Source organism: Camellia sinensis, chromosome 6, assembly GCF_055761805.1.
Source record: "Camellia sinensis isolate YWXY chromosome 6, ASM5576180v1, whole genome shotgun sequence".
NCBI classification, from domain to species: Eukaryota; Viridiplantae; Streptophyta; class Magnoliopsida; order Ericales; family Theaceae; genus Camellia; species Camellia sinensis.
Window position 1 is genome coordinate 116,140,519 of NC_138966.1, and position 11,798 is coordinate 116,152,316.

At 35.8% G+C, this 11,798-nt stretch overlaps 1 long non-coding RNA gene across 4 annotated transcripts in view; it reads right to left on the reverse strand.

Moving 5' to 3' along the window:
• The window catches only part of LOC114285547 (uncharacterized), a 34,968-nt gene extending 23,391 nt beyond the window's left edge, over positions 1–11,577 (reverse strand). Inside the window, exons 1-4 of one of the 4 annotated variants that reach the window (XR_014332874.1) lie at positions 11,015–11,572; positions 8,891–8,959; positions 8,748–8,797; positions 4,118–4,163 (exon numbers count right to left, since the gene is read on the reverse strand). This is a non-coding gene — a long non-coding RNA (uncharacterized LOC114285547). Of the gene's footprint in view, positions 1–4,117; positions 4,164–8,281; positions 8,491–8,747; positions 8,798–8,890; positions 8,960–11,014 lie in introns of those variants that run through there. The other 3 variants (XR_014332871.1, XR_014332872.1, XR_014332873.1) reach the window with 3 other exon arrangements.
• Between the last annotated feature and the right edge of the window lie 221 nt (positions 11,578–11,798).

Sequence of the window (11,798 nt, forward strand, 5' to 3'; positions counted from 1 at the left end):
GCAGAAACCTAGTTGCTCGAAATGGAGAAACTATTTGAAGTATTTCCTTACTCTGAAACACAAAAAGTTCTTTTGGCCACCTACACATTAAAAGATGAAGCCCGAAGATGGTGTTTATTGATCCGAACTAACAATAGGAACAGATGTGGGCATAGTTTAATGAGATTTTCTACAACAAGTATTTTCCCTAATGCTTCAGAGATTGAAAACTGTTAAAATTTCAAGTACTCAAACAAGGCAGGATGTCAGTGGCCGAATATGAGGCCAAGTTTACCGAGTTAGCCTGTTTCGCCCCACACATGGTGGGCACCGATTACAAGAAGGCACGAAAATTTGAAGGCGGTTTGGACTTAAAGTGTTCGACCGCGTTGGCGTCTTGAAATTGCCAACATATGTAGAAGTCCTTGATGGAGCATTGATGGCGGAAACCATTTTGGTAGCAAAGAAACCAGTTCCAACTCCAACAACTGAATGAAAGGGTAAACGGCCCAGATTCAATTTTAAGAAGGGCCGATCATTTCTAAAGAGGTAGAATACGAGATTCTCTAGTAGCTCTAACCAGAGTAGTGGCTCCACTTTAAACTGTCCCGATTGTAGAAGGAAACATAAAGGCCTATGTTACCGTGCCTCTGGTGCGTGTTTTCGGTGTGGCAAGACTGGCCACATGATTTGAGATTGTCCGTTAAGGTTTGAGAATGCTAACCGCCTTGCCGCAAGTTCAGCCAGATCTGCTCTTACAACGAGAACCAATGCAAGAGCTAATATCAGGGGTAATACCGAGATTGAAACACTAAGACAAAGGAGAGTGTTTGCATTAGTGCTTGGAGATGTGCAAAACACCGAATCTGTGGTGTCAGGTATAATCTCTATCTGTGCTCAGAATGCCTATGTGTTAATAGATTCTGGCTTCACTCATTCATTTGTATCACATGTTTTTTCTCAGAAATTAACTAGACTAGTAGAGCCTATGAATTGTTTACTATCTGTGTCTACACCATCTAGAGGTTCTATGATATGTGCTTATGTATATCCAGCCTGTGATGTTGTGATTGGTGACATGACATTGTATGTTGATTTATTACCCTTAAAGATTGATCATTTTGACTGCATATTGGGTATGGACTAGTTAACGAAGTACTGTGCAACTATTGACTGTGTGAATAAGTCTGTTATATTTCGTCCACATAGCATACTTGAGTTTATTTTTACTGGAACTGGAGTGGTCCCTCCACCGTACTTTATTTCATTTATGAAAACCAAGAGATTGTTAAGAAAAGTTTGTTGGGGCTACTTATGTTGTGTGTTGACTGTATCTTCAGATAGTGTTAATGTGGATACAATTCCTGTGGTCTGTGAATTTCCTGATGTATTTCCTAATGACTTACCTAGAGAGTTAATTGATAGGGAAATCGAGTTTACTATTGATATTGTACCTAGGACACAACCGATTTCTAAAACTCCATACAAAATGTCCACTTCTGAACTGAAAGAATTGAAAGTCCAACTCCAAGAACTCTTACACAAGAAATTCATTTGTCCAAGCACGTCACCTTGGGGTGCTCCAGTTTTGTTTATAAACAAGAAGGATGGGTCTTTGAGGTTATGTATAGACTATCGTGAATTGAATAAAGCAGTCGTGAAGAACAAATGCCCACTACTCTGAATAGATGACCTATTTGGCCAACTCCAGGGAGCCCAAGTGTTTTCTAAAATTGACCTTAGATCCGGGTATCACCAGTTAAAGGTCAAGGAAGAAGACATAGAGAAATTTGCATTCAGAACTAGATATGGGCACTATGAATTTTTGGTAATGCTATTTGGGGTAACTAATGCACCTGCGGCGTTCATAGATTTAATGAATAGGGTGTTCAAACAATTTCTGGATGAATTTATTGTTGTCTTTATTGATGATATACTGATTTACTCCAAAAGCAGGGAAGGGCATGAGAACCATTTGCGAACTACTTTACAGATTTTGAGAGAAAAGAAGCTGTATGCAAAATTATCCAAATGTGAATTCTGGCTTGACATTGTGGGATTTTTGGGACATGTAATCAACAAGGATAGTATCTCTGTCGACCCACAGAAAATTGAAGCTATTGTGGACTGACCTAGACTGACAAACGTGTCGGAAGTTAGAAGTTTTATGGGACTTACAGGTTACTACAGAAGATTTATGAAAGACTTTTCAAAACTTGTTATGCCATTGACCCAGTTGACCCAGAAAAATGTATCATTTGATTGAAACAATCAAAGAGAGTTTGTCTTCCAAGAGTTGAAGACTAGGTTAGTAATTGCACCAATTTTGACCTTGTCTAATGGTACCGATGGGTTTTAGATCTACAGTGATGCCTCCTATAAAGGCTTAGATTGTGTGTTAACGCAGAATAGAAAGGTAATTGCTTATGCCTCTTGACAACTCCGTCCTCATGAAAAGAACTATTCGACTCATGACCTTGAATTGGCAGCCGTGTTGTTTGCTTTAAAAATTTGGCACCATTATCTGTATAGAGTAACTTGTGAAGTATATACAAATCATAAAAGCCTAAAATATTTCTTCACCCAAAAGGAGCTGAACATGAGATAGAGAAGATGGCTGAAATTAATCAAGGACTATGATTTGCAAATTCTATATCATCTTGGAAAGGCAAATATTGTTGCAGATGCATTGAGCCGAAAAGCTATTGGGAACCGGTCGGAGAGAGTTATTGTGTGACTTGGAAAAGAATGAGATTGAAATTGTATTGCACGAACAAGGCGAGATCTTGGATGCCATTTCTACCCAACCTACAATCATTGAAGAAATTAAAGAGAAACAACATGAAGATAAGTTTTTGAAGAAAATTTTTGATGAAATTGACTCAAAGCTGAGGTCAAGATTTGTGATTGATAATGAAGTACTGAAATTTTAGAATAGACTTTGTGTACCAGATTGTTGTGAGTTGAGGAAACGTGTTATGACTGAAGCCCACAATTCGAAATTTGCTATGCATCTGGGAAATACAAAAGTGTACCATGACTTGAAACAGAACTTCTGATGGTCTGGAATGAAGAAAAGTATTGCTAACTTTGTGGCTAGATGTTTGCACTACCAACAAGTTAAAGCTAAACATCAACGACCTGCTGGATTGTTTCAGTCGCTTCCAATACCGGAATGGAAATGAGAGCATATTACCATGGATTTTATTATTGGACTGCCTCGCTCCTCCCATTGTATGGATTCTATTTGAGTTATTGTTGACTGTTTAACTAAGTCTGCCCATTTTCTGCCTTTTAATCTATATACAATGCGGACAAATTAGCCAACGTTTATATGAATGAGATTGTGAGGCTATATGGTGCACCAGTATCCATTGTATCTGACAGAGATTCAAAGTTCACATCAAGGTTTTGGCAAAGTTGCAACAAGCTTTGGGGACTGAACTGAAGCTAAGCAGTGCTTATCACCCACAGACAGACAACCAAACAAAATTAACCAATCAAACTTTGGAAGATATGTTACAAATGTGTGTGTTGGACTTCCAAAGGAATTGGGAGACTTACCTTCCTTTGGCCAAGTTTGTATACAATAATAGCTATCATTCAAGTATTGGAATGGCTCCCTATGAAGCTTTGTATGGTAGAAAGTGCCGTTTACCAATATGTTGGGCCGAGGTAGATAATAGACCTTTGTTAGAACCAGAACTTGTGCAAGAAACAACTAAGAAGGTGAAACTGATTCACCAACGTCTGAAAACTGCACAGAGTCATCAAAAGAGTTATGCTTATATCCGGAGAAGGGATAGGGCATACAAAGTCGGAGACCACTTATTTATAAAAATAACTCAAATGAAGGGTCAGACGCGATTTGGGGTGAAAGGAAAGCTAGCACCAAGATACGTTGACCCGTATGAAGTTTTAGAGAAAATCAACTTAGTAGCATACCGAGTAGCCTTACCTCCGGTGATGGAACATATGCACAACGTTTTTCATGTTTTAATGCTTCAGGATTACTTATGAGATCCACTTCGTGTCATTGAACCGACACATGTACTTTTAAAAGACAATTACATGTATGAAGAAAGACTAATACAAATTGTAAACCGTTGAATTAAAAGACTAAGGAACAAGGAAATACCGTTGATAAAAGTTGATTGGCAGAACCACGGAGGGACGTATGCAACCTGGGAGACAGAAGAGGATATGATGAAGAGATATTGAGATTTGTTTCCGTTAAACCCAACGTTCTTCCAAAATAAAGGTACTTCGAGTTTAGAGGACCAAACTCTTTAAGGGGGGAAGACTGTAACAATCTCGACCTCTGATTAACGTTAATTCATAATTAAATAAGCCTAATTAATAATTAAAGTGAAATCCTGGATTAATTGCATGTGTATGTTGCATTAATGCGTTTATATCTATTTATCATAGAAATACCTGTTTCTATTTCTGTTTCGTTCTACGAATTGAAGGCCTTATCAGCATCTGATTACGAAATTGACTTGATTTATGCGTTATTTAAGATTTTTGGAAAATTATGATAGGTTTAATTGAAATTCGGTTCGGAACGATTAAATTAGAATAATTTAATGGCCAATTGATTAGTTGATAAACAATTTAATTAAACCATTAGCCAAGCCTATATAAGGCTCTCATATGTGTCTGCACTCATTCTTTTCTTTATCTTAACACATTTTTGAACTCACACACAAACCAAATGTGAGAGAGAGAGAGAGAGAGAGGAGAAGTTTGAGCTCAAATTAAGAAGATTGCTAGAGAACTTAGAGAATTTGGCTTGGAACTCCTAACAATTGATCATGTAGAGCATTATTGACAACCTAAGGTAAGAATTCAACCTTTAGATTGTACAATTATGAATTGTAAGACACGAATTGTAGAGAATTACGATGGATAATGCAAGAATTAAGCTAGAAATGAAGAGAATTGAACCATGTCATGCATGCATGCATATATCATAGCATTTTGAGTTTGAATTTCACTAAGTCATACATGCATGTGTCCTTCTTGACTTGGTTTTGAGAATTCATCACATTTCTTACCATTTGACCTTAATTGATCATGTTTTGGAGAGTCTAAGTTCATATAAATTCATGCATGTTATCTTCAAGTTATGTTCTTTGAGCTTCAAGCTTGGTTTTGTATAATTGACTTATCCTTGGGCCTTGATTTTGTGAATTGATTTTCAATTCAAGTTGTTTTGCATGTTCACACTAGTTTCCTTCAATTTTTGGCCCAAAGGATCATGACTTTTAGTTTAGAATTGGAGTTTTGAGCTTGGGAGCAAATCTAGAAATTTCAAAATTCTACTCCTATGCTCGAGTGAAGGAACCTATGCTCGAGCGACCACTCTGAGTGTGTGCACTTTTGCTCGAGTGACCTAAAGTTGGCTCGAGCATGAAATGCACGCTCCCAGAAGTTTACCATTTTTGCAGACCGCTCGAGTGACAAGAATTGCGCTTAAGCGAAGACCTGAGTCTCATGCTCAAGCGACCGTCGAGCGTCTATCGAACATGAAAATCACACAACCAATACTTTTGCAGAAGTTTACAAACCGCTTGAGCGGCAGAAGTTGCGCTTGAGCGACCACTCATATTTTGCATGACCGCTCGAGTGGGACCCTTGTTTTTAGTAATTTTTGTTAAGTGTTTCCAAGTACATTTTAGCATTCTCATTGCATCCTAGGCATTCCTAGGCCAAGGTTAAGGCATAATAATGAGGATAAAAAGTAAAAGCACACCAAGATAAGAAATGATTAAATTAATGATTCCAAGTGTATAATTCAGTATGTGTTCCTTATGTGACTGTGTAGGTCACGCGCCACAAGACATCTGATTTGCCTACTCTGTCTGTTTGCTTTGAAGCCAACTGTGAGTAATAACTTAGTAAAGCTATGTTCAACTCTAATTATTTTCTGTATGATGAAACAAGATCTATTTTATGAAATGTTATGTTCTATACAATGAATGATTGTCCAAATTCTGACAAATATTCGGAGCTCAAGTAAGTTATCTGTACCCGGTCCGGAGGTTCCTTTATGGAACTAATGAGTTATCAGTACCCGGCCGGAGGTTCCTTCATGGAATTGACAAGTTATCCGTACCCAATTCGAAGGTTCGTTTATGGAACTGACAAGTTACCCGTACCCGACTAGAGGTTCTTTATGGAACTGACAAGTATGATCTTCGATGCCCCGTATGTGATCTGTTAGCGCTAATGGATGTAAATCAAATATGTATTCTGATTTCTGTCATTAACTTGAACAAGAATATGAATATAAATCTATTTCTAATATGAACTCTAACTTTTGAATATGTTATGGACATTATTCATCAAACCCTTTACTCTGTTATTATTCACTGGGCTTTCGCTCACCGTTTATATTATGTATGTAGGTGAGTAGGTGCGTGACTAGGCCTAAGTTGCTGCCTGGTGAGTTTTGGAGTCAGCCAGCCATCGTGCCTCCCGTAGAGGTTTCTTTTTGAGATCTGATCAAGTTTTTGAGTCTTTGGGACTTTTGTACTTTCTGATGTTTATGTTTTGTTTGAACATGTTTTGGAAGTTCTGTATATGTGGCTTGGGTGACGTAAGACTAATGTATTTATGACATCACATACATATAAGTTTATTAAAAAGATTTCTGTTTCATATACGTTAACACAGCTTTATGGACAATGTATATTTTTATAATTGCTTCCACAGCCCCTTATTATATGTCATTTTGTTAAGAGACCTTTGGTAATCCAAGGATTACCAGCCAGTTACGACGCTAAACCTATAGAGGTCGTGACACTTGCCTTGGATGGTCGGTTGTCGACCAGATTTAACTCAACCTATAAGAAGAGACTTATAATTGATGTACCAATGGAGCTTAGTCACACGTCACAGAAGATTCCATAATCGATCAGAGTACAGTGCGAGGTCTCAAAGAGAACCAACTAAAAATTCTATCATTTTTTACACTCCCAAAATTTGAACCTGTAAAGAGAATTGCGTTCTTTACCAGGCCACCACCCCTATGGTCTGGTCATGTTTTGTTTGGGTCTATGAATTTACCTTTGGGTGACATCACTCTAGTTCCACAGTATGATTGGTGTAGCAACATCTCCACACTCTCAATGCACCCAAAAATTATTTAGTGCTCTTGGGATGTCACGTGATAGTGTTCTCACTATTCACAATATACCATATCCATTGTTATTTCTCAATTACTCAATACAAAATTGTGGACCCGACCTCCGCTACCAATAACAAACAACACTCTTAAACCACCACATGACCGTACCCTAAGACTACCAAATAACTTTTCTAATGCACCACATGAATCAAAATGTTTAAAAAAAAATAGAGGATAAAATAGCAAATAGTGGAAGGTGGCGGATTGTTTACAAATTAGTAAAAACAATTTAAAAATTACAACAATAATAGAAGAATAAAAAAAATTAAAAAAGCATGGAATCTTTAGCTATTGCCTTTTTTTTTCTTTTTCTTTTTTTTTTTCATTTCTTATTTCAAAAGTCCTCTTTTCTCCGCCATCGTCCAATACCTTTGTGAGTTCCTTGGCTCTTCCTTAGTATTACTACAACAAATTACGCTTCTGGCGACTAAAAAAGTCATATTTTAGTCGCCAAAACGTTTTGCCGACTAAATTTTTTGGACGAGAAATGTATTGACGACTAAAACATATTTAGTCACTGAAAGTTTTCAATGGGCGACTAATTTTTTAGTCGCCAAAAAGTTCTCAATTGGTGACTAAAAATTATTTAGTCACTGAAAGTCTTCAATTGGCAACTAATTTTTTAGTCGCCAAAAGTTCATACACTACAACAAATTACATTTTTGACGACTAAAAAAGTCATTTTTTAGTCACCAAAGATTTCTTTTAGTCGCCGAAAGTCACCAATTGGCGATTAAAAATTTAGTAGCCTAAAATTTTCAATAAATTTGCCTTTTTGTTTTAGCGACTAAAATATTTAGTCAGCAAAATCATGGTACTCCTTTTTAGCTACTAATTTTTTAGTCGCCAATAAACTTTTTTTTTTTTTTTTGCTTCTAACTGTTTAGTCGTCAACAAGTTCCCTTTTTATTTTTTGGCTACTAAATGTTTAGTCACCAAAAGCTCTATTTATTATTTTTTTTAAATGCACAAATTAAATATTTTTCATTAATTTATAAATTATATGTATTCTATTATCAATGCAATCTGTAACCTGTATATATACAGAATAATACATCTATCAATTAATCTAAATCCATTATCAATAATACCCATTTCATTATCAACTATCCAAAAACTTTAATTTGTAGCATCACATTCTAAATATCATATAAATTCATACAAACCAAGTATAATCCATCTAAATTAAATATTATATACAAAAACACTGGATTTCCAAAACAGAGGATTGTACAAAAATAAATGTCTTTCATATGTAGAACAAATGCTCTTCGTACACAAAAATAAATATCCACAATAACCCACACAAAAGCAATCTGTAAAAAAATGAAAAAAATAAACATAAGCACTTATTCAATAAAACTGACATTTCAAATTATAACAATTATAAAATTAATAATTTTGATATATTATACTCTACAAATTATAACAATTATAAAATTAATAGTTCTAACTTTGTACCTATTAATATAATTTTTCTATACGCGTACAAATGCAAAAACTCCACTTTCTTACATGCCTACCTATTCCTAAAATCATCAAAGACAAAGATAATAGTTAACCGTTAACTGACCAGATTTTGTAGCAACTCTTTTCGATTTGCTAGAGAAAGCTTCTCCACCTCTGGCAACCAGGTGCAAATACAATGTCAACATTTTATTTGCAGGAATTAACACAAATAATACAACAAGAAATGACTGTAGGAAAGTTGTAAACCGTGAACCCTCCATGTTTCCTTGCTTAGCTGATGGCTCAGGGTTTGTTTTCGCTTTCTTCTTTTTGTGCCTGGTAGCAGAAAACAAGTTAGTAAGCCAATGAAATATAGGGCTATATACAGGACTGACAACCTAATTTCATAAGTATCCACAAAAAAAGTTAAAATAGAGAAGCGAGAAAACGATAAGAAAAAAAGAAATCACTAAAACTACGAAAAAACTTCAAGACAAGTAATAAAATTTTATCCAATAATAAAGATGAAAAAATTTATATATGATGCAACGACAACAATGCATTCAGGAAAGTCAAATTTCTCATCAAAACACTTCAAGAAATGAAAGTAGGTAAAAATTCAAATGAAACATAAAAAGCATAAAGGAAAAGGACCAAACTATCTTCATTGCGTTGCAGGCGTTCCAAACTCAACAATGTCTGAAATGCAAATATACCTCTCTTGCCCAATGTAAACAAATCAAATGCATATAATAAATAAAAGAAAATGAAATCATATTCCACAATTATCACCACCTATAGAAATTTGTGGTATCACATATCTGGCCAATCTAAAAGCTTTTGTAGATACTGTCTTACACCAGAGTCAGCAGCACTAGCACCAGCACCAGCACCAGAAATTTGTGTCTTACTACCATCTCTACAAATATTCTTCCCATGCTAACCAACAACACCATACCTAGAAAGGAATACTTAAAAATAGAATAAAAAAGCAGACTGAGATAGGTTTCCTTCAAAAAATTTCACCTTCCTTATTTCTAGTCCTGCGACATGAGATAACACGGAGCTTCTAGAAGCAAAACAAAACTATAGACAACCTAATTACAACCACCTAATATTCATGGACAAAAGTGAGTATTACATGCAACTTACTTATTTTCTCCTATTTTAAAGCAAAGTTACCGACTATTTTATAAAATTAATGAGCAATGTGAAAACTAGTAAACATTTCTAAAACTATCGCAACTGCACAGTAAACCCCTAACTAAGTAGTTTTTGTTCAGCTACATCAATCTATTCTCTGCCATTTTTCAAATCTAAGGTCCATTTCAGTTATATCTCAAGACATTACATCACATAAACCCAAGAGCACTGAAAACATAAATTTCATGAAAAAGGTGAAAAATATAATGAGTGTTAAGTCTCAAGGAAAAATCAATCTTACAGAGACATATATTATAGTTCCTTTAGTATGAAACAAGGCAATTATCTTTCTTTTAAAAAACTAAATTAAAAGATTATAATATGGTCCAATAATTCAAAGTCCTATAATCACATTACTCTTTTTAGAAATTAGAAAGTACTTCCTAGGTTTCTCTGGGGGCAAATCTTGCTAATCTAAGCCTTTCTTTTTAAAACTTGATCATAGACTTTCAGTTGAGCCCAATGAATTTCTTACATAGCCCTCTTTGAAATAACCAAAGCCTAAAGGACATGGTTTCTTAAAAGAGCCTTGTTGGCCAACAGTTATTCCATAATCTCATTTTCTCAGATTACCATTAGCAACACAATATAAAAAGTAAGGTTAATTACATCAAGACATCTCAACTATTAGAGAACATCTCAACTATTAGAGAATATCTACTTACCTCCCACATCTATGAACTATACATTTTGACCAGAGATTTGATGAAAGAATAGAACAAGAATTTTAAACACACAATAGTTTAATAGTGGATAAAGAACACTTCACTTTTATACGGAATCATACAATTTTACACTAAATAAATGCTACTTTAACAAAGAGAATAAAAAATTTCACTAACATTGTAGGGTTATTAAAGCCAGAAATCTGCAAGGTTTTATAATCTCCAAGCAAGCTTGAGATCAATTTTGTAGGAATTTCCAATTCACCTTTTGAGATCAAGAAGTATGACCAAAGCCAAAATTTAATCAATATCTCAATCAAAACAAGACAATCAATAGCTTAATCAATGCAGAGGCAATCCTACAGAGCTATGGCATGAACCTTCAAATTCAAACTTTATCAAAAATTAAAATAAAATATAACCAGACCAAAAACGAAAATCAAATGCAAAAGCAAGTCAAATCTAAACTGAAAATCAAATTGAAAAAAAGTGTTGAGAACATAATAACCACACAAGAATCGACCTGTTTAACGACTAGGGTTCCGACGGTGGTGCCTTTCGTCGCTACCACCGCTGTCCGGCGAACGAAACACCAGCGATCGGTGGACAGAACCGAACATATCTTGCATTTTTGATTGAAGAAATGCAAGTTTTACTAGGGTTTATAACTGAGTGAATAGAGTTTGTATAGAGTAAGAGCGTTTTGGGGGTTAATTTTGGTTCCACAGTAGAGACAGAGAGAGATTGGGGATTGAGAGAAAGAAAACAGAGACGGTGGTGGTGGACTGCTTGATTTGTTTTTCAAGCATATATAATGGTGGAAAGAAACTAGCGGCCTCACCACCCTTTGTGAGGGAGGAGCCGCTGATCGAGCTTTCGTGGGTGACGGATCTCAGGCGACGGTGACCAACAAGGAGGTGAATCAGTGCTTCGATTGCCGGCGAACGCCAGGAGGAGTAGCGGAGGAGTAGCGGAGGAGAGCTGTTCCGTGGCTGGTGGAGCAGTGGTGAGAAAGAAAGGGGAGATGAGCAGCAAAGAGGGAGAGGGAGGACATTGAGGAGAGAGAGAGAGGTGTTGGTTTGTTTTATGCTGGGTTTGGTTGGGGGATTTGGGAAGGAATTTGGAAAGGAAAATGGAAAAGGTAGGTGAAATGTGAATAAATTATGCCTACAGCATTAGGGTTTGGTATGGAAACAAAATATATATACTGTTATTGGTCATTTTACATCATTGGCGACTAAACATTTTAGTCGCTAATTAATTTTATAAATCCCTCCAAAATTTGAAATGTCTGTCTCCTTCCAAAT